Raw genomic sequence first — 20491 nt, forward strand, 5'->3', positions numbered from 1 at the left:
CCCATTGCGTCACAAACGTAGTTTTCTCCATGTCTTCAGGTGCCATCTTAATCTGGTTATAACCCGAGAATCCATCCATGAAGGAGAATACCTTGTGTTGAGCGGTGTTGTCTACCAGAACATCAATGTGCGGGAGTGGAAAGTCATCTTTGGGACTCGCTTTATTCAGATCTCTGTAATCGACGCACATTCGCACCTTACCATCCTTCTTCGGTACCGGTACCACATTAGCAACCCATTGAGGATAAGAAGTAACGGCCAGGAAATCGGCGTTAAATTGTTTCATAACTTCGGCTTTGATTTTCTCGGACATTTCAGGACGCATGCGACGAACCTTTTGCTTAACAGGATGACAATCTTCCTTCATTGGCAAATGATGCACTACTATATCAGTATCCAGTCCTGGCATGTCTTCATAAGACCAAGCAAAAATCTCCATATAGTCATGTAACATTTGAATCAATCTTTCTTTGACACTGTTTTCCAAGCCTGCTCCTATTTTGACTTCTTTCTTGTCTACTTTTGTACCCAGATTTACAGTTTCAATTTATTCTTCATGCGGCTGTACAGTCCTTTCTTCTTGCAGTAACAGTCTGGCAAGTTCTCCAGGGACTTCACAATCTTCCTCACTTCCATCCTCGGCTTGGTAGATCGGATTTTCAAAGTCATAATGAACAGTAGCAGAATTTTATCAACAGGATCCAGAGTGGATATGGATCTGCAATTTGTTACGTGAGTGTGTGTAAGAGAACATAGCTTGTTTAAAAGGTGACAGGAAAGATAAAGAGCGCAATATTTGAATGCAAAAAGTCCATTGATTTATTGAATGTGAATATGCTTATGAAAATGACAAGACCCTTAACAAATTAGCTATTGTGCCCCGGGCATAGACACAATGCTTTAAGAAGTTCAATTGTAAAATTTAAAAATTTGCAACACTAAAATAGACAATAACAATTACTCCTGACTAAAGGAAATCGGGATAGTGTCTTCAGCCTTCCAATTATTGAGTCCGTCATAGATTGTTGGGAAAATCCAGCTATTCAGGTCGCAATCATTATCAGCATCTTCTACAACATTAATCTGATCTTTGGCTATGTTTTCAGAGCTAAACCCCATGCCAAATCTATCAGACTTGTACGGTACATTGATCAGTTGACCCCAGCCAGTACGACCACCATCTTCAACCGCGACTTGAGCATCTTTCAGAGAAATCATAGCAGGAGGAGCACGAATAACCTTGGGCACAAGGGAAGTTGGCTTAAGGACAGGACTGGTCGGATGAACCATTTCAAATGACTGAGAGGGAGTCTCAAAGAATTCGACATCCATCTCGACGTATCTGAAGGCCTGCACACTACTGACAATATACTCCTCTTCTCCACATACGGTGACGATCTTGCCCTCTATCGGATACCTCAGCTTTTGATGGAGAGATGAAGCTACAGCACTTGCCCCATGAATCCAGGAGCGTCCCAGCAAGCAGGAATAGGCAGGACGAATGTTCATTACGTGAAAGATAGTGTTGAAAACTTGAGGTCCTATCTTGATAGGGAGAACCACTTCACCATGGACAACGCTCTTTGCACCATCGTAAGCACGTACCACAACGTCACTAGGTTTCAGTTCAATGCTCTTACAGTCAAGTTTATCGAGCACAACTTTCGGTAGCACATTCAAAGAAGAGCAATTATCGATCAACACATGAGACAACGTGATCCCCTTACACTCAATGGAGATATGCAGAGCTTTATTGTGGTTCTTTCCTGCTGGTGTCAGGTCAGCATTGGAAAAGCCTAGGCCATTGTCAACAGCCAAGTGAGCAACATAATTTTCGAACTGATCGACGGATGTCTCCTGAGGTACATGAGCGGTCTTCAAGAAATTTATCAATGCATTGGCATGAGATTCAGAAGATAACAACAAGGATAGCATCGAGATTTTAGACGGAGTATGCCCCAGCTGTTCTACCACATCAAAATCACTCTTGCGGATGATTTTCAGCACTTCTTCCATTTCTTGTTTGGCAACATCTTCGCTAGTAACTTCGACCGGTGTCTCTGACTGAGAAGGGCTGACTGGTTCCTTTCCTCGAGTTTCAGGGGCGGGAGGTGAGATTTCTGGAGAGAAGATCCTTCCACTTCGAGTAATTTTACTAGTCCCAACAATGCCATTAGGATTAGCATAATTACCAACTTGCTTTACGCCATGGATGTAAACATCACCTCCATAATTCCACGGAATGGCTTTGCTCGAGGAATACGGTACTGGGCCAAGTGCAGTAATAATTAGGGGAGCTACCTTGGGCTCAACAGTAATCTTCACAGGCGCCCTAGTAGCGGTAATCTTCACTGGAACTTTGGACCTAGCAATCACAGATATTTCTTCAATAGGGTTTTCCAGCTTAGGAATCTTTTCGTAGAGGATTGTGCGATCGTCCATCAGCCGTTGAATACCATTTCTCAACTTCAAGCAATCATTGGGTCGGAGTATACAGAGATCGCAATTTTCAGCACAACCTGGAAATAAACCAGCTTGCAATAAATTCTTCTTGATGGTCAGGAGAGGAGATGCTAAGTCAGCTACATTAGAAATGTGAGAATTGTCATCCACGCCATTAACAGCCTTGTCATGGTTAGGCATAGGTGCAGTGATGACATTAGGAGTCTCTGGAGGATCAAATTCAATTTCTCCAGCGTCGACCATATCCTGAATCTTATTCTTTAACAACCAGCAATCGTTTGTATCATGCCCGGGGCTATCGGAGTGATATGCACACCTGGCATTAGGATTATAACGAGGAGAAGTAGTGTTGACATTTGCAGGAGGGCTCCTGAGGGTAATTAGATTTGCCTTAGCATACCCTGCAGTGCTTGTGCTAAAGTCATATTGATCTTGGTAAACTGCCTTCTTGTCCTGTCTTGTCTGTGCTGGAAGTTTTGAGATGGCGGTGCTACAATCGTCACTGCTCCAACAGCATGGTCACGATTTTTCTTGTTATGACCCCTTTGACCGTACACAGCATTTGATTCGTTCTTCCCCTGATAGGACTTTTTGGTGCTTGCAGAGGTAGCCGCCTGTATCTTTCCACTTCGAATGCTGCTTTCAACACGTTCACCTGTCAATATCAGATCAGTGAAACCCGATGAAGAACTTCCCAGTAGATGGCTGTAGAACGGACCAGTCAGTGTACCCATGAACATGTCCACTAATGCTCGATCAGTCATAGGGGGTTTGACTTGGCCAGCCAAATCTCTCTATTTTTGAGCATATTCTTTGAAGCTTTCTTTAGATCCCATAGTCATATTCTACAACTGTAGCCGAGTAGGTGCTAGTTCAAAATTATACTGGTAGTGCTTGTAGAAAGCTGTCGCTAAATCAGTCCAGGTGCGGATGTTAGAGCTCTCGAGCTGATAGTACCATTCCAACTGTGTGCCAGACAGACTCTCTTGGAAGAAATGGATCCATAGCTTCCTATCAGTGGTATACGGCTGAATCTTTCTCACATAAGCTCTCAGATGCATCTGAGGACAAGACGCACCATCATATTTAGTGAAAGCGGGGACCTTGAATTTGCGGGGAATGACCACATCAGAGACCAGTCCTAAGCCTTCGAAATCCAGACCGGGCACCTTCTGACCCTCCATAGCTAGCATGCGTTCTTCCAGCAACTTATACTTATCATCTTTTGGAGAGTATTGTTCATTTTCATAATCTTCATCGTCGTCCTCCTAGCTGAAAGGATCAACATTCTCATCTTCTGAATCTGTCCCCTCTTCTTGATCCTTCGGAATTCTAATCTTGACTCCTGCAGCCTGTCCTTTAAACCTTCTTCCCGGGTTAATGTAACTCACAGGTTTCTTGTCTTTCTTCTGCTCGAGCAAGAGAGCCTTCAGTTCCTCCTGCCCCTTGGATAAGCTCAAGATCATCTCCTGGAATTGAGCAATGCAATGTAAGAAATGTTTTCAAGGACTTTTGGAATTTAACTTTGCGTAAACTACCAAAAAGAGGGAAACTTTTATTACTAGTTTCTTTAATCACTGTTCATTACAAAAATGAAATAATAAAAATACAATGAAAGCTCAAGTCTCCCAGGGACGACTTCTTTTTGGGCGAAGATATGCATTGAGTCTTCGTTCCTCATTAAGCTGGCTGGTGAGCTCTAACACTTTCTTTCTTTCAGCACAACACTGAGTTTCAAAAGTATCTCTTTCCTCTCTGACCTGGATCCAGGATTTCTTCAATTCTTCAACATTGGTAGGCATATCTGGATAGGGAATGATCTGAGGAGTACCTCCTTCAACTCCTGGTTCAACAATAAACGGTCCGACTGCAAGATATGGCATGGTAAGCTCACGAGCTCTGGCGCGTACCCATCTGAGATAAGGTTCCATAGGAATAGAGTTTTTCTGTCCTAAAGTGCTTCTTTTCACCATGCCCCAAGCTCGTACAAACCTTTGACGGAGACCTTGAGAGTCGTTGTCATAGTCAAACACAGTGCCTTGAATAATTATTTCATGTGGACCATCTCTTCGAGCATAACCAAACTGACGTAGGGCTAAAGCTGGGTTATAAGTAATACCTCCTCTTATCCCCAGGAGGGGTACATTAGAGAATTCTCCACAACGGTCAATGATGACAACATTTTCTTCGAGATGAGGACACCAACGGATGTCTGAATGGGAGAGCGACATTATCCTTTGAGACCATTTCAGATTTTGCTCATTCTTCAAGACTGATTGAGGAAGGTGCGAAATAAACCACCTAGACAATAAAGGTATGCAGCACATGAGAGTCCCTTGTCTCTTCATAGTACGAGTGTGAAGGGAATGCAAAATGTCTCCAAGCACGGTAGGCACAGGGGTATGAGTGAGAAATATCTTAATAGCATTCATGTCTATGAATTGGTCTGGATTAGGGAATAACACCAAACCATAGATTAGTAATGCTAGAACATCTTCGAAAGCATGGACATTCATAACTTTGAGGAATTCTCGGGCCTTATTTATCAGAAATTTGGCAAGTAAACCCTTAATTCCACTTCTTGTTACCCAATTGGTTTCAATGTCGGACTTCGTCATGTGTAAAGCTGCGGCAACTTCTTCAGATTTCGGGCTCTTTTCTAAACCATTGAAAGGTGTTTGATCAAGGATAGGTATCCCAAGCAGCCTGGAGAATTCTTCTAACGTGGGCACCAACTGATAATCCGGGAAGGTGAAGCAATGATGTTTAGGATCGAAGAACTGGAATAGAACTCTCATCATATCTTCTTTGAAACCAGTGGTAACCAAATTGAGGAGAGAACCATGTTTCCTGATGAACTGAGCATGATCGGGAAGTTCTGACACTAAATTCTTGAGTTGAGGAGAGATCGCCACCAGATTATTCCGGATGGTCTTCCTGGAAGCCATAGCCCTGTTACAGAGCAAAGTTAAATCCCTAAGTCCTTGAAATGGTTAGTACAATGCCATGATGTTATGATGTTATGATGTTATGATGTTATGTAAGTAACAAACACAAGCAAGTCACACAACAATCATTCCTAGGTTTTAAGGCTTGCATGAGTTCCATAGGTAAGTACCCTCCCCACTGAAGTTTGGTTGGTTCCACCTGTCCTAGAATAGTAATCGGGTTCTAGAAGGATCTCCAATCATTGACTTTCCTTTAAGTCCACTTCAGTGCAACACCCAGTGGTTGACCGAAGCTTCCCTAAAGTCCAATCTCAAAGAGTGTAGTATCGAGTCTCAACCAACCCCAGTCGGAACCGAAGCCAGTTATCTCACTACTTTCTAATGGCCAGGATGAGTCAATTAGGGTTCTAAAGGTCTGGTTAATGCTTTGATGACACCACGCAGACGCCAAATTTCTCCTCAAGTAAACATGAGGAACATCAGGACATCCAAAGTGTCACATTAACCGTAGCCATCATTTTAACCATTCCAGTATTCGCCGGATAGTCGCGATGATCTCTTGCTACTTACCTAAGGTACACTAGATCCGGGTGTAGGATCTTTCACTCAAGCAGAAAATACCCCAGCAATCCCTTAAAAGTAAATCAGACAAATCAAATAAGTGATTTTTTTTTTGAAGGTGACCTCTCTTTTTAAGTCCCCAGCAGAGTCGCCAGTTCGGTCATATGGTGAACTGACTTTGTGTGTTTTTGCTTTGGAAAGCAAATGTCGCGGATAGCAAGAGTCGCCACCGACTTTTCTTTTATCCAATAAGGAAAGGCGGAAAAGAACAGGAAAGACCTTGATTAGATTTTGGGTTCGGGAGGTACATTATACAAAGGGAAGGGGTTAGCACCCTTTGTATCCATGGTTATCCATGGGCTCTTAATTGCTTAATCACTTATGTTTTTCTTGTCTGAAAAAGTGTGTGAGAGCTGTTTCGAAAATGTTTTGAAAAAAAAGAGTTTAACTTTGTAATGATTCTTGTACGAATGTATACAAAGTATTTACCTCGTTTAATTTTGAAAGTTGTTTAGAAAAATATAACTTGGTAATGATTCTAGTATGAATGTATACCAAGTGGTGATTTTCTAATAGATGTTTTGCAAAGTGTGAGGTGTGAAAAGTATTGTAAGTTGTGAGTCAGCATTTAAGAGTTGTACCTAACCAAGGTTTTTATAGGTATTTCCTATCCTTAGTAGGGTAAGACTGTCCTTACTATTGAGAAATAAGTAGTCTTATCCTTTGGATGTAAAGGGACATCGTAGGGTCATCGATTGGTCATTGGAGGCAACATTTGTAAGGATACCTTAGCATTCGAAGGGACAATCATCATTAACTCGTAGGCTACAACGAAGGGTCATCGAGGGACAAAATCATATATTCGCAGGCGACATCCGAGGGACTATGATTCATCTTATAGGGACATGATGATTTAACCGAAGGGTCTTTGCTAAGTGTATCCCCACATTCGCGGGACATGACCGCAATACCGTAAGGCAACAAAGAGAAGGCCAAGATCATATATTCAAAGGCAACAATTTATAATCAGTTTGGTATATGAATTGGTCTGGATTAGGAAATAACACCAAACCATAGATTAGTAATGCTAGGACATCTTCGAAAGCATGGACATCCATAACCTTTAAGAATTCTCGGGCCTTATTTATCAGAAATTTGGCAAGTAAACCCTTAATTCCACTTCTTGTTACCCAATTGGTTTCAATGTCGGACTTTGTCATGTGTAAAGCTGCGGCAACTTTTTCGGATTTCGGGCTCTTTTCTAAACCACTAAAAGGTGTTTGATCAAGGATAGGCATCCCAAGCATCCTGGAGAATTCTTCTAATGTGGGTACCAACTGATAATCTGGGAAGGTGAAGCAATGATGTTTAGGATCGAAGAACTGGAATAGAACTCTCATCATATCTTCTTTGAAACCAGTGGTAACCAAATTGAGGAGAGAACCATGTTTCTTGATGAACTGAGCATGATCGGGAAGTTCTGACACTAAATCCTTGAGTTGAGGAAAGGTCGCTACGAAATTGATCCGGATAGTCTTCCTGGAAGCCATAGCCTTACAAAACAGAGCAAAGTTAAATCCCTAAGTCCTTGAAACGGTTAGTACAATGCCATGATGTTATGATGTTATGATGTTATGATGTTAAGTAAATAACAAGCACAAGCAAGTCACACAACAATCATTCCTAAGTTTTAAGGCTTGCATGAGTTCCATAGGTAAGTACCCTCCCCACTGAAGTTTGGTTGGTTCCACCTGTCCTAGAATAGTAACCGGGTTCTAAAAGGATCTCCAATCATTGACCTTCCCTTAAGTCCACTTCAGTGCAACACCCAGTGGTTGACCGAAGCTTCCCTAAAGTCCAATCTCAAAGAGTGTAGTATCGAGTCTCAACCAACCCCAGTCGGAACCGAAGTCAGTTATCTCACTACTTTCTAATGGCCAAGATGAGTCAATTAGGGTTCTAAAGGTCTGGTTAATGCTTTGATAACACCACGCAGACGCCAAATTTCTCCTCAAGTACACATGAGGAACATCGGGACATCCAAAGTGTCACATTAACCGTAGCCATCATTTTAACCATTCCAGTATACGCCGGATAGTCGCGATGATCTCTTGCTACTTACCTAAGGTACACTAGATCCGGGTGTAGGATCTTTCACTCAAGCAGAAAATACCCCAGCAATCCCTTAAAAGTAAATCAGACAACTCAAATAAGTGATTTTTTTTAAGGGAACCTCTCTTTTTAAGTTTATCCCCAGCAGAGTCGCCAGTTCGGTCATACGGTGAACTGACTTTGTGTGTTTTTGCTTTGGAAAGCAAATGTCGCGGATAGCAAGAGTCGCCACCGACTTTTCTTTTATCCAATAAGGAAAGGCGGAAAAGAACAGGAAAGACCTTGATTAGATTTTGGGTTCGGGAGGTACATTATACAAAGGGAAGGGGTTAGCACCCTTTGTATCCATGGTTATCCATGGGCTCTTAATTGCTTGATCACTTATATTTTTCTTGTCTAAAAAAGTGTGTGAGAGCTGTTTAGAAAATGTTTTGAAAAGAGAGTTTAACTTTGTAATGATTCTTGTACGAATGTATACAAAGTATTTATCTCGTTTAATTTTGAAAGTTGTTTAGAAAAATATAACTTGGCAATGATTCTAGTACGAATGTATGCCAAGTGGTGATTTTCTAATATAGGTTTTGAAAAGTGTGAGGTGTGAAAAGTAGTTTAAGCTGTGAGCAAGCATTTAGGAGTTATACCTACCCAAGGTCTTTATGGGCATTTCCTATCCTTATGAGGGTAAAACTGTCCTTACTATTGAGAAGTAAGTAGTTCTATCCTTTGGATGTAAAGGGTCATTGTAGGGTCATCGATTGGTCATTGGAGGCAACATTTGTAAGGATACCTTAGCATTCGAAGGGACAATCATCATTTAACCGTAGGCTACAACGACGGGTCACCGAGGGACAAAATCATATATTCGCAGGCGACATCCGAGGGACGATGATTCATTTTATAGGGACATGATGATTTAATCAAAGGGTCTTTGCTAAGTGTATCCCCACATTCGCGGGACATGACCATAATACCGTAATACCGTAATACCGTAAGGCAACAAAGAGAGGTCCAAGATCACATATTCAAAGGCAATATTTTATAATCAATTAGGTAATTAGGATGAATCTCCACATTATAATCAATTAGATAATTAGGATGAATCTCCCCATTAAAATCAATTAGATAATTAGGATGAATCTCCCCATTAAAATCAATTAAGTAATTAGGATGAATCTCCACAAGGGTATCCCACAAATAAAGTGGAATACCTAGCAAGCTACCTTTTCCGGGAGTATGTGAACCCTTACAAAATTCAGCAAACAGGTTAGAATACCAAATCAGGGTGCAATCGAGAATCGCACCAAACAAAAGGAATCACAACAGTAATAATGTCAGGTAAACAATGCATGGTGATAATAAAACATGTCAGATGAGCAAAGATCGGAATAGAAAAATCAGCGACTGTCATGTTCGCTGCTGCCTCGCCTAGCGAAGGCCTAGCGAACGCTCGCTACATGTTCGCTTAGCGATGTGCTAGCGAACGGATGCGGGTTTTGAATTTTAGAACAGTACGATTTCAGCAAGCTCCAAACCCTATGGCATCCGTTACGGAAATTACATGGTTAAACGTTCAAGATATCCAGGTATACTTAAGTCCACATGCAAAACCTCAAATATATTCATGAATTCAATTATGATATCACATGTGAATTAGGAACATAAAGCGGTAATAGTAATGCAAACCGGTTTGCAATTGAATTGCAACCTTGAATTGGCAGATCGCTCTTAGGGTTGATGCCGGATTGAGTTGGGCGGAGGTAACCTTTGTGCAAATGAGTTTCCTTTAGGGTTGCTCTGAATTCTCTGGGTTAGCCTCCAGGGTTTACTATCTGTGGGTGTTTTTGTTTCTCCCCTTTCCTCTTTCGTTCTCCCCTCTTCTGACTGAAGTTCTGGTATTTATAATGCTTTTTGTGTGACCTAATGGGCTCAGAATGAAGCCCAAAATTTCTGGTATTCGCAAGCTTCGCTAGGCGAGTGGTGTAGCGAAGGGTTCGCTAGGCGAAGGATTTTGCTCGCCTAGCGAGCAAGCCATTTTAAGCCATTTTCTGGATTTTGGCCACCTGTGTGCTGGGTCTTTGTTCCTGTAAGACCAGTGTCTTGAAAAATGAATTGGAGTGCCTTGAAAAATGTCTTGCAAGATCAACGGGCAAATTTTGGGGTATGACAGTAAGCACGCACCACAACGTCACTAGGCTTCAGTTCAATGCTTTTACAGTTAAGCTTATCGAGTACAGCTTTCGCTAGCACATTCAAAGAAGAGCCATTATCGATCAACACATGAGCCAAGGTGATCCCCTTACACTCAATGGAGATGTGCAGAGCTTTGTTATGATTCTTTCCTGCTGGTGTCAGGTCAGCATCGGAAAAGCCTAGGCCATTGTCAACAGTCAGGTTAGCAACAAGGTTTTCGAACTGACCGACAGATGTCTCCTGAGGTACATGAGCGGTCTTCAGGAATTTTATCAATGCATTGGCATGAGATTCAGAAGATAACAACAAGGATAACATCAAAATTTTAGACGGAGTATGCCCCAACTGTTCTACCACATCAAAATCACTCTTGCGGATGATTTTCAGCATTTCTTCCATCTCCCGTTTGGCAACATCCTCGGTAGTAACTTCGACTGGTGTCCTTGACTGAGAAGGATTGATTACTGGTTCCTTTCCTCGAGTTTCAGGGATGGGATGTGAGATTTCTGGAGAAAAGATCCTTCCGCTTCGAGTAATTTTACTAGTCCCAACAATGTCAACGTCATTAGGATTAGCAGAATTATCATCTTGCTTTATGCCGTGGATGTAAACATCACCTCCATAATTCCACGAAATGGCTTTGCTTGAGGAATATGGTACTGGCCAGGTGCAGTAATAATTAGGGGAGCTACCTTGGGCTCAGCAGTAATCTTCACTGGCACTCTAGTAGCGGTAATCTTCACTGGAACTTTGGACCTAGAAATCACAGATATTTCTTCAATAGGGTTTTCCACCTTAGGAATCTTTTCGAAGAGAATTGTGTGATCATCCATCAGCCGTTGAATACCACTCCTCAACTTCAAGCAATCATTGGGTCGGGGTATACATAGATCGCAATTTTCAGCACAACCTGGAAATAAACCAGCTTGCAACAACTTCTTCTTGATGGTCAAGAGAGGAGATGCTAAGTCAGCTACATTAGAAATGTGAGAATTGTCATCCACAGCATTAACAGTCTTGTCATGATTAGGCATAGGAGCAGTGATGACATTAGGAGTCTCTGGAGGATCAAATTCAATTTCTCCAGCGTCGATCATATCCTGAATCTTATTCTTCAACAACCAACAATCGTTTGTATCATGCCCGGGGCTATCGGAGTGATATGCACACTTGGCATTGGGATTATAACGAGGAGAAGTAGTGTTGGGATTTGCAGGAGGATCTTTGAGGGTAATCAAATTTGCTTTTAGCATACCCTGCAGTGCTTGTGCTAAAGTCATATTGATCTTGGTAAACTGCCTTCTTGGTCTGTCTTGTCTGTGTTGGAAGTTTTGAGATGGCGATGCTGCAATCGTAACTGCTCCAATAGTATGGTCACGATTTTTCTTGTTATGACCCCTTTGACCGTACACAGCATTTGACTCGTTCCTCCCCTGGTAGGACTTTTTGGTGCTTGCAGAGGTAGCCACCTGTATCTTTCCACTTCGAATGCCGCTTTCAACACGTTCACCCGTCAATATAAGTTCAGTGAAACCCAATGAGGAACTTCCCCATAGATGGCTGTAGAATGGGCCAGTCAGTGTACCCATGAACATGTCCACTAATTCTCGATCAGTCATAGGGGGTTTGACTCGGCCAGCCAAATCTCTCCATTTTTGAGCATATTCTTTGAAGCCTTCTTTAGATCCCATAGTCATATTCTGCAACTGTAGCCGAGTAGGCGCTAGTTCAGAATTATACTGGTAGTGCTTGTAGAAAGTTGTCGCTAAATCAGTCCAGGTGCGGATGTTAGAGCTCTCGAGCTGATAATACCACTCTAACTGTGTGCCAGACAGACTCTCTTGGAAGAAATAGATTCATAATTTCCTATCAGTGGTATACGGCTGAATCTTTCTCACATAAGCTCTCATATGCATCTGAGGACAAGACGCACCATCATACTTAGTGAAAGCGGGGACCTTGAATTTGCGGGGAATGACCACATCAGAGACCAGACCTAAGCCTTCGAAATCCAGATCGGGCGCCTTCTGACCCTCCATGGCTAGCATGCGTTCTTCCAGCAACTTATATTTATCATCTTTTGGAGAGTACTGTTCATTTTCATAATCTTCATCGTCGTCCTCAGGGTTGAAGGGATCAACATTTTCCTCTTCCGAATCATTCTCTGTCTCCTCTTCTTGATCCTTCGGAATTCTAATCTTGGCTCCTGCGGCCTGTCCTTTAAGCCTTCTTCCCGGGTTAATGTAACTCACAACCTTCTTGTCTTTCTTCTTCTCGAGCAAGAGAGCCTTCAGCTCCTCCTGCCCCTTGGATAAGTTCATGATCATCTCCTGGAATTGAGCATTTTGAGTCTGGAGATCTTTGACAGTTTGTTCGAGAGCCATCTGTTCGAGAGCCATCTGTTTAGAAGGAGGACCGTGAGAATATTGATCTTTTAGAATACCTGTTATGCAATGTTATGTTATGTCATGCAATGTATGAAATGTTTTCAAGGACTTTGGAATTTAATTTTGCGTAAACCACCGAAAAAGGAACTTTTATTAATAATAATTTTTTTTAATCAACGTTTATTACAACAAAATAATAAAATACAATGAAAGCTCAAATCTCCCAGGGACGACTTCTTTTTGGGCGAAGATATGCATTGAGTCTTCGTTCCTCATTAAGCTGGTTAGTGAGCTCTAACACCTTCTTCCTTTATGCACCGAACTGAGTTTCAAAAGTATCCCTTTCCTCTCTCAACTGGATCCAGGATTTCTTCAATTCTTCAACATTGGTAGGCATATCTGGATAAGGAATGATCTAAGGAGTACCTCCTTCAACTCCTGGTTCAACAATCAGCGGTCCGACCGCAAGATATGGCATGACAAGTTCACGAGCTCTTGCGCGTACCCATCTGAGATAAGGTTCCATAGGAATAGAGTTTTTCTGTCCTAAAGTGCTTCTTTTCACCATGCCCCAAGCTCTCACAAATATTTGACGGAAACCTTGGGAATCGTTGTCATAGTCTGTAGCACCTCAAATTTGCACCTATCATTATACATACATTTTCATATTAGGTCATAGCATGTCATGATCCATTGCATAGCATTTGCATTGTTCCTCAGTTGCCTCAAGTGCAAGCAGTCAAGAATTAGGTCAAACTAATCTCCTGATCAGTCAACCAAGCAAGCAAAGGAATTTCTCATTGAATCAAGGCCTTGGGGTTGGTCCAACAAGTTCACATGGCTTGGAGGTCTATTTGAAGTATTTTGGTCAAGGGTTGAAGACTCAGAAGTCATCAGTTCATACACAGACAGTCAAAAACCCTAAAAAAGGTCAACTGTCAGTCAAAGCAGTGGATGGTGGTCATTCTTGTGGAATTTGGGCACCATGATCAACAATCAAGAGTTCATACAACTTGGGACATCATTTGAAGTCAAATTCTCAAGGAATTAGGGTTTGGAATTCATCAGTCAATGCATAATCAGACAAAAACCCTAATAGTCAACTGTTGGTCAACTGTCCATTTAATCAGAGATTTGATGATTGGAATTGGTTTGTGGGAGTTCATTCATGTCCAAATAGTCATCATATACCATGCCAAACACCATCATGGAAGAATTCGGAGCCAGATCATGAATTTCCCAAAACGGAACTGGGCCTGTAACTGAAACTTGCCATAAATGGAAAGTTTTGATCCTCAAACTTACATCATGATACAAGCCTCAAATGAATTTTTGCCCAACATGAAAGTTGAAGATCTTGTTCTCCCATTTCCAAAAAGTCATAGAACTCTCAATTCCCATGTGTGGTTGGCAAGTTATGATCGAATCGATTTCAAAAAATCTTGAACTTCAAAGGGCCATATCTCCCAAACCGTTTGGCCAAATTTGGTGGGGTTTTTTCCTACAAACCACATTTTTCATCCTCTTTCCAAAAATATAGATTTCATGACCTAAAACCTTACCAATCAAAATGGCATTTTTGGACCTTTTTCATTTAAAGTAAGTTTGACCAAGAGTTGACTTTTTGACTCAAGCATTTTTTCAGCATTTGGCCAGTTGGGACAGCTCATAAATGTCATTTAGAAGGTGTTTGCAAGGTCAAATTATGCAGAACATGTGAATCTTGTTTGGTTGTTTGAATTGTAAGAAAAGTACCATTGCACCATGCTTGTCCTTGTTGTCCACAACCATGCTTTGTACCAGCATCATTACAGCATTCTTGATCATTTTTGCTGTCAATTATAAACACATTCTGCAGCCATAACCAATAGTACACTTAGCCATGCTTGCTCATTTGAATTTTGGCAAAAGGACATGTCTAATTCATGAACCATACCTCTTACCTTGCCTTGTACTACTCTCACATAGCAGAATTTTGAGCCATTTTTTCTGTCATACACACACATAGGACAATGGAAAGCCTGCTGCAGCAGTCCAAGACCACACCTTGCTGTATAAATCAAAGAATAACCATGCCATGCTATAGTTAATGCAGCAGAATTCAGGATTTTCTGTCAACAAAAGGACAGCAACAGCAGCACTCAACAGCATATGGTAGGGGTACTTCCTGTCATGAGACTGGTAGCAGCAGGGACAGCATTGGCAGCAAAAAACCACAAAATCACTTGGCCAAGGAAAATGAGGCAAGGGCAGGCTGATTCAAAAGGCTTTGCAACAAAAGCAAAAAACTAGCATTTTGCATCTACTTTCTTCTTCTGTCAAAAACCATTAGCCACCAAACCAACATGACCTAACATCGAACCCCCTCCTCATTCACTCATGCTGAACCTAAATAGCATTCTAAAACCTATTTGCTTTGCCTATTCAAAACTTAACTTGCCATGCTTTCACAATCCAATTGACCCTGTTGAAACCTTGCAGCAACCTTCATTGAAGAACCCTGTCATAACACTGCAGCAGGAGGTTTGATTTCACCCTGCTCTCACTTGGCCTTGGCATTCTTCAAACTGGCTGTCAACAAAAACTTGGCTATGACCTAACCATCAGACCCTCTCCTCATTTTCTGTTATGAGCAAACCAAGACCAACTACAGACACTCTTGGCCATTCCTCAAAGAAACTTGCTAACTGCCCTTGATTTGCCTTGCACATGATCCTTCACCATTTTTTCTGCTATGAGAAACAAATAACCACCAACTCTGCAACAGAAAATCTTGTTTCACCTGGCCATTTTGCTTGGCATTTCACAAACCCTGCCACACCATAAAGTCACCACCAAGCAATCTTCAGTTTCCACACTTTCAAAACCTGGCCTTTGCACCACTTTGCCATTTGCACAAACCTGTCACCATTTTGGAAGTACCAGCAGAAACTACAAAATCACTTGGCCAAGGCAAATGAAAAGAGGCTGCTGAGATCAAAAAGAAAAAAACCCTGCTGTTAGCATTTGAATTTATCTGTCAAAAACACCATGGCATAAAAACAGCACAGCAGAAAAAGAACATGGTGCTGAAGACTACATCTTGGTATTTCAAATCTCCTGTCAAGAAAGCATCCAAGTGACAACCCTTGTTTTGCATCACCATTGCCTTGCCAATACAACCAAATACACACCCTCCCTCATTTTCAACTTTGCCTTGCCTTGTGTGTCATAACTTGGCCACTTGCATTTTTTCAAAACCTGTCACAGCATAACACTGCAGCAAGCATTTCTTTGGCCATGTCCAAAACACACCTGTCATAAAACCAACTGCCAGCAGCACCTAGCCACTACATTCACCACCAATTCTTGGCCATTCCTCAAAATAACCTAACCAACAAAAACTCACCTCACTTGCAAAACCTGTCAAAACTGAAAAGCACCAAACCTGGCCTTTGCACCTTCCTAGTCCAGTCACCATTTTGAAAGTAGCAGCAACACCAACAGCCAATTTCATCTCATTCTCTAAAAATCCATCTTTGCATTTTTCAACTTGGACAGTCCATGATCTAAGCACTTCCAAGATGTCTTGAGCCATACCATCATCATTATCCATCATTGGCAAGCTGAAGGCACATCTGTTTTGGCAAGGCATCACAAAACAATACCAAGAACACAGACTGCCCTCCAAATTGGTAAGTTTTCAACTTCCACCATTTCTAAAATTGTTACATGTTCTGAATAGTCTTTTCAATGCTGAGTATCGTGTTGTTTTCTTTTTTGAAAATGATTGCCTGTCCATGAAGAAATGATGAGATAAAGTTTGATGTTTGAAAATGTTTCTTGTGATTTCTTGTTGTATAGTTCAAATTGATGAAATTAGGGTTTGGATTGTTGTTGTATGGTGTTTGATGTTTACAATGATGTGCTCAATTGACATTTTTGGGAAGAATTGAGAAATCACAATTTTTGGATAAGAACCCTAATCCCAATTTGCCCAGATTTTGGTCCATTTTCGTGTGCATGACTTTTCTCCCTCCAGCCAATCAAAACATTTCATTTTCTGGACCAAAACACGGTCGTTTTGATAAGTGACTGGGTTATTTACCAAAATGCCATTTTCTCCATATAAATTCAATTAATTTCTTCAATAACTTCATCAATCTTCCAAAATTCACAACTTGCTCATTTTTGATCCAAATTGAATGGGATTTTTTGTGTTGTGTTCATCATGATCTCTACTTTTTATCATTATTTTTCCAGAATTTTTGGATGGATGGTTTTTAAATGGCCTTAGGGTTTATGACATGTGACCAAATTTTGTACACTTTGCCAAATCATTTGTGAAATGATGAGAATGTATCCAATGGCTCTCAAATTTTTTGTGCTTAAACTAGACACCTTCATGGTGATTTTGGTATAAAGTTTGTGGATTTCCCACTTGTGGTTTGCTGGTTATGATTTTTTGAAGTCATGTGTTACATTTGGTGCCATACCATGATCATGCATTTTCCCTAATTTTGTTCACATGCTTCCTTACGTCCAAATGACCCCAAATTTTGCATGAACTTACTCTTGTATGTCTAGTTGACTTGTGAATTTTCTTGGATTTATTTGAACAATTTTCCATTTGTTTGAGATTTTTCTTCCCTGCCTAGTCAAATGTGGACTTTGTGTGACACATGTTCCCATTTCATTTGTGAAATTCTCATACTTTATTAGATGGACATGAAATTTGATATGTGATAACTAGACATCTCAAACTTGGCATTGGTGTTAATCTCATTCATTTCTCATCTGTTTTCAATTTGATATGATTTTTTGAAGTTGACCCATGCTTGTTGACTTTCTTTGTGCATGCTTGAATTTGGTTTGACATCATGATTTTCATTGACTGCCTTCCTCTCATCCAAATGGGATGAAATTTGACATGCTTACCATGCTATATGTTAGGTTTGATCATGATTTATTTGATGATTTTTGGAAAATGTTTAGATTGCTTTTGATGCAAGTCTTTCTGTTGATTTCTATGAGCTTCTGTTTGCCATGTTTTGACCTAAATGGTTCATGAAATGATGATGATGATTGATATGAGTGTGAGACCAATTGGTTTTGTTTCCTAATTGTTTGAACATGATTTTGGATACCTAACCCTTGCTGTTTTGACTTTCTCATTCACTTTTGACCCTAGGCTTGCCCTAGTGGTCCTGTTACTCACCTTTGAGCTTGTGATTTCAGGTTGACCATCAAATGGCCATTAAAACCAATCCTTTTGATTGAGCTTACCCAAGCATCATTGCCTAACCTCTTTGTTTTGTAGGTGGCTTGGCTCACATGCCATAAGCCTTGTGCCTTGCACATCCATGTGCCTCCAATTGACTGTTGGTTTCTGTTTCTGTTTGTTTTGTTTGAAGTTGCATACTAACATCTGCTTGACTGTTTCAGGTGCTTTAGTTGCTTAGTTCCTTGTGAACTTTTTGCTTTGCTTTGCTTGTATAAGCAATTTGCATTGAGGTATGCCTCCTTTACTTCATGTAGTCTGGAAGACCTGGTCTGTTACTTGGCCAGGCAACTGTCTGAAGTCCTCCTTAAGAGGCAATGTTTGTGGATGTTTACTTTTGTCCCTGCATAGAGTCAAAGACCTCCTAAGTGAAGAGGCAATTGGTGGAAGGTAGGGATATGCAATCTATCCCCCACTATTCAGTGTGTCATCTGCTTTGCTCACACCATCGTGTTGATGCATTGCAGATACAAACCCAAGATCTTGTACAACTGTACAGTTGAGTCAGTTTTAATGTGTAGAAGGGTTCCCACTTTCTGAACCCACACATTCTTGTCTTGAGCTCTCCCAGGCCAGGGATAAGAGCTGTGAGGTCTCATCCTCACTTTATCCTTTCATCTGCTTCACCTTAGTCTCTCAATGGCAAGGTTAAGAGCAACATTCACCCCATTCCAGAGGTTTGTTTGTCAAGGTTGATATGACCCCTTGACTAAAACCTAGCCCTTGTTTGAGCCACTTGTTTGTGTATAGCGTGTGCTATCTGTGCTTGTAGGATTGTTTGACTTGCTTCCTGTGCAAGTTAGGATAGTTTGACTTGCTTCCTGTGCAAGTTAGGATAGTTTGACTTGCTTCCTGTGCAAGTTAGGATAGTTTGACTTGCTTCCTGTGCAAGTTAGGATAGTTTGACTTGCTTCCTGTGCAAGATAGGATTGTTTGACTTGCTTCCTGTGCAAGTTAGGATTAGTTTAGACTTGCTTCCTGTGCAAGTAGGTTTTACTTGGCTTGCTCCCTGTGCAAGTTAAGTGTGTGTGTGGCTTGCTTCCTGTGTGAGCCATGCTTAGGATAGGTTGGCCCGCGTGCCGTTTAGCTAGAAACCATAACTTAGGGTTGATTTTGCATGACAACATCTAGGCTCGAGTCGTAGTCTCCCTAGAGTTGTGTCTCCCTCTGTTATCTGGTTAGGCTAGTCCTTTATCCCTGCGTAGGGGAACTACATCGCCCTGATCTTCATACCAGATGAAGTATGTAGGCAGGAGATTGAGCTGATCTCTCCGGGCGCCCTTTTTCTTTTGTGTGTGTTGTTTGACCTTTGCTAGGCTCGAGTCCCCGTACTCCTTAGCATTTGCTGTCTGTTTGTGTGCGTTTGACAGTTATAGGCTCGAGTCCCCGACTCCCTACTAACTTGTTTTGTTGTTGTGTGCTTGGAAGCTGATGTAAGTCCATCGAGTGGCATTTGGGTTCCAATGTGCGTGCGTTTTGGTTCGGATGCTGATGTAAGCCCAGTGATTGGCATTCAGGCTCCATGTTTGCCTATTTGTGTTTGTTTGTGTGCGTGTCAGCCGAGCTACGAATGCTCTGATTCTTCTCTCGTCCGAGAAGATACGTATGCATAGGATGCAATATCCTAGCGAGCATGTGTCGTTTCCCCAGTCCGAACTACTTGGACTCTGATGTCTATGCCTGATAGACTAAGTAGGCCCAGGATGCGATATCCTGCCGAGTCAGTTTCAGTCAGTTTCTTTTGTCTCTTCTCAGCCAGTGTGTGTGTGTGAGCAGCATTTAGCAACCAATTTCCTTTCTAGTGTGCGTGGATCCCGTAGAGTACTACGGATGTGTAGGGGTGCTAATACCTTCCCTTCGCATAACTGACTCCCGAACCCATACTCTTTGGTCGCGAGACCATGTTCTTTCCCAGGTTTACTCTGAGCGTTTCCTTTCCCTCTTTTGGGATAAATAACGCACGGTGGCGGCTCTGTTGTTCTTTCTTTTCCCGCCGGTTTTTCGCGCGATGCGACAGCTGGCGACTCCACTGGGGATAATAGAGAAGTTGACCTATGCTGGTCCATCTTCCCTGAGCGAGTCTCTCCTAGCGCTCTCTAGGTTAGGGTTTTGGTTGCTTTGTGCTGTGTTTTTTTATTGCATTCATTATTTACTGTTTGCATTCATTGTCTATTGTTTGCATTTATGTTTGCATTAATGTTTGCATTTATTCATCTGTTCACCTGGCTGGTTGTCTGTTTCTCTCTGTGTGGGGGGAAGAGTCAGTTGAGGTAAAAGGTCCAATACCCAGACCATGAGTGCAATCTAGGACACCTAGGAATAGAGTGATTCATGGGAAGCGGGTGGTATGGCGCCACTTAGCGGAACATTGATATCACGAGCAGTTCAGACCCTGGTGGGATGCTGTCGTTACATACTTCGGGTGTGTATATGACAGTATTCTGCGAAAGGTTATTTATGCTGCGTTTCTCTCAAGCTTTACACTTGCCTAGACTACACCCGTGAGTGGGGAGGGAATGATCATTATTACAGGTACCGTTGGTGACTCGGTTCTGTTGGTGACTTGGTTC

Source organism: Lathyrus oleraceus, chromosome 5 (assembly GCF_024323335.1).
Source record: "Lathyrus oleraceus cultivar Zhongwan6 chromosome 5, CAAS_Psat_ZW6_1.0, whole genome shotgun sequence".
NCBI classification, from domain to species: Eukaryota; Viridiplantae; Streptophyta; class Magnoliopsida; order Fabales; family Fabaceae; genus Lathyrus; species Lathyrus oleraceus.